Source organism: Musca autumnalis, unplaced genomic scaffold (genome assembly GCF_047663935.1).
Source record: "Musca autumnalis isolate F117 unplaced genomic scaffold, ASM4766393v1 scaffold_371, whole genome shotgun sequence".
NCBI lineage: Eukaryota > Metazoa > Arthropoda > Insecta > Diptera > Muscidae > Musca > Musca autumnalis.
The window spans coordinates 12,349-16,464 of NW_027411946.1; positions in this window are offsets into that span (position 1 = coordinate 12,349).

The window sequence follows — 4,116 nt, forward strand, 5'->3', positions numbered from 1 at the left end:
GTATATTTTGAACGTATTTAGCTAGAAAGTTGGAATTTGGTATGGAAATGAAGGTTGGGAAGTGGTGTTTACAAAAGGAAATGGTTTGTGAAATTCGTACTCATGTGTACAAAAAGTACTAAATGGTACTAAATTTAGTACAAATTGGATTTGTGTGGAAGTATAGAGGTGGAAACCTGAAATTTGGAATTAAGATTACTCACTGAGTATAGGATTGAGATATGGAGGACGTTTTGGAAATTCGTACTTATGTGTACGAAAAGTACAAAATGGTACTAAGTTTAGTACAACTTGGATTTGTGTGAACGGATAGAGCTAGAAGCATGAAATTCGGAATTAAGATTACTGACGGAGTATAGGATTGCGATATGGGAGTAGTTTTCGAAATCCGTACTTATGTGTACGACAAGTTCTAAATGGTACTAAATTTTGTACAATTTAGATTTGGGTGAAAGGATAGAGCTGGAATCCTGAAATTTAGAATTAAGATAACTGTTGAAGTGTACGATTTATATTTTAGGTAGTTTTAGTACTTATGTTTACGAAAACTACTAAATGGTACTAAATTTGAATTTGGCTGAACGGATAGAGCTGGACTCCTGAAATTTGGAATTAAGATTACTGTTGTAGTATAGGATTGATGCTGTTTTGGATGTTCGTAATTTTGGGTAGGGAAAGGACTAAGTGGTACTATATTTGGTACATAAAATATAAAAAATAAAATATAAAATAAATTCACTTTGCCAGTTTTGTTGTGATGTGTGTTTACTTTTTATTTTTAAAGTAAGACCCAGCTTAATCACAGATTTGTTGTTTTCAAATTTTAACAAATAAAAAGTGTCAGTCGGGTTTGCCGACAGATATATATGTGAAATGAAACTTTCACCTACGGACAGATCGAATTTAAGGTCTCTTCCGAACTTTGTGGCCCTTTTTGAAAATTTTAACTTGCCGACAAAAATGTGGATTAGGAATTAACTGCACTAAGACACAAATGTTGAACCTTTGTAGGGGAGGTACCCTTAGGGAGGACCGATATGGGCCATTTTAGAACAATGCCGTTCTTTAGTATTGTTGATGTTGCGAAGTTTTTCGGCAATTCACACACACACACAACCCGAATACAATGAAAGAGCACACATAAGAGAGCAAATGTTTTGATTTGTTTTTATTTTGCAGCGTGCGTGCATACAACCTTACTAACACACTGTCAAAAGTTGCCAATATTCAGAATTTTGTGTGCCCTCTTCTTGGTCGGCAGTGTTTTAGAAGTTAAACTAAATTTTGACAAAATATTAGGAGATCCAAAGTTTGGACCAAATTGGTTGCCCCATTCAAGTGATCTCGTCCTAGCATTTTAGTGACATTTTTTAAATATTGGGGAGAAGTACCGGAAGTTGTGGACCGGTATTGCCCCATGGAACTAAGTTTCGATATAATATGACGAAGACCAAATGTTGGACCAAATCGGTTGAACAGTTCGAGAGTTATCGTGCTCTCCGATAGCCACATATGGTGACATAGGGATTTTACACCTTTCGGGCTGTTTTCCTAAGAAATATGGACTTGCTCTGAAAAACCTTTTACCGTCGTAATGGAGGTAGCGGATGCAAATCGCTTCAACAAAAATCAAAGTGAATGGAAAGCAGGTCTTAAAGTGAACTTATCCGAAATTTTGTGTGATAGGTACCAGAAGGAGTAGACAAATATAGTCCATATTCGAACCTGATCTATATCTGGTAGATATATTAGGATGTGCAAAGTATGGATTACATCGGTCACTCCCTTCAAGAGTTATCGTGTGTACAATTTTTCCGGAAATTTTTGAACTTTTGTGGGGAGGTACCTGAAGGAGTGGACCGATATGGCTTATCTTCGAATTTAAACTATATTTGGACAAAATATTACGAAGGCCAAATTTTGGACCGAATCGGCAGATCCGTTCGAGAGATATCTTGCGCTCCATCCACTACACACCGTGTTATAGGGGCTTTCTGCATCTTTCAGGCTATTTTCTCAGGAAGTATGGACTTGCCCCTGATGAAACTTTTACCGTCGTATGGGGGGCAATGAATACAAGTTGTTGCAACAAAAATCAAAGCGATTCGAGAGCAGGTCCTAATCTGAACTTATCCGAAATTTTGTGTGGGAGGTACCGGAAGGATTGGACCGATATAACCCATCTTCGAACTTAAGCTAATTTTGGACAAAATATTACGTAAGCCAAATTTTGGATCGAATCGGTTGATCCGTTCGAGAGTTATCGTGCTCTCCAGCCAGCCAGACAGACAGACAGATGGACGGACATTGCTCAGTCGACTGCAAATTGTCTGAAACACATTTGGTCCCAACATACTTGGGGTTTAAAACCATTATTTTGATGAGCCACATTTTGCCCGTATGAACGTGTATATACCGTCGTTACCATAAATGCCGAGGGTATAAAAACAACAAGTTTTTAAAGTGGGGTAGTTAAAATTGATTTACTTTAGGGAAGGGCAGAGAATATAAGTTTCGTCCGGTGTCCGATTTTCCGAAAAACCTGGCCAAAAGTATAAAAATGAATGGATTTTGCCCTAACCTTTAGTTCTTATGTTTGTCGGGCCGCTGATTACATTTTTGATATTATTTAACCCTCAGGCGGTCATTTAATGGGTATTTTTGGTGATCTTATCGGATCAAAATATTCTTCAAATTTCTTCGCCATCAATTTTCACTATAGGTCCTAGAATACACCAAAACTCTATATCTTACCTTAACTCCAGAAATATACAAATTAGAAAAACATTTTAGTTTTAATGTCGTACTTCATCAAAGTTTTGGCAAAATTGTCATACAAAGCATCATTTCAGATGAATGGCGTCAAGGACAAAAATGTTCTCAGCTAAATTTCACTATAAGTCACCAAAGAAATGAAATCTCTATTTGCATTACATACCAAGGAAATATCGGTATCAATTTTGACAAAAAACCAAGAAACTAAAATAGGGGTGCAAGCTTCCACAATTTCTACAGTTTTAGAAATATTTGAGAAATATTTGGAATCCTTGCACTTTAGGTGTATAATGTCTTTGGCAACTTTACTGACAAGAATGCGAGGAATATTTGTCTTAAAAAATTAACCCTCGTGCGAGCCGTAAAAGGGGTCCTTTTGTTCCCTTTTTCCACAAATCTTTAAAATCTCCTATAAAATGTGGTCGGATCAGACCAAAATATTCTAGAAATTTGTTCGTCATAAAATTTTACTATAGGTCTTAAAATATATCAAAACTCTAAATTATGCCCAAACGCCAGAAAGTGATCCTATACTATATTCTGACATTCTGAATGAAAGAAAATCTGTATATACCTGCAAGACAAAATATCACATAAAAACGAAAAGTGCAAATATGTGCAGGATATTTCGATGGAAATTGGTAAAAAAAAACCTTCCTTTTTTATGAAACGATAAATTACACGGCCCAACTCGATCTTACTCTCAACTATTTTCATAATTTATTGTGAAAATTGATCTTGAAAAAAATTAACAAGTATGGACATCAATTATTAAAGAACGCACAATTCATTGGCGACACTGAACATCTTAAATACGTTTCACATACCTTTCATTACAATTACAAAAAGAAAATATTTAATAACCGTTGTTTATTTTGCATATTATCATAGATTTGTAAACGACTTAAATATTGAAAAAAAAAATCCAAATAGGGTCATTTCGACCTGCTTTTATACCCACTTATTAAACAAGAAATGTATATATTTTTTCATAACCGCACGCACTGACATCCTATAAACAATATCTGACCCTTTTTAGTGTATATTTATACATTTTTTTTCGATTTTTGGCCAGGTTTTTTGGAATATCGGACACTGTGCAGTGTGGAGACGCATAACAGTGGGAGTAGTTAATTTGGTTTGCATATGCGGCTACGAGAGTTTTTGAATGTTTCTGTTGAATTCGCATTTAAACGAATTCGTCGGTCACATTTATTCTTGAGCTCGAGTCGTCATAAAATTGAGAAAGAGTTCTTTGCTTCAATGCAAAGAATTAAGAGAACTGATGAGTCCAAGTAGCGTTGCACGAAACTAGTGCAATAAGGTGTACGTCGGTACGAC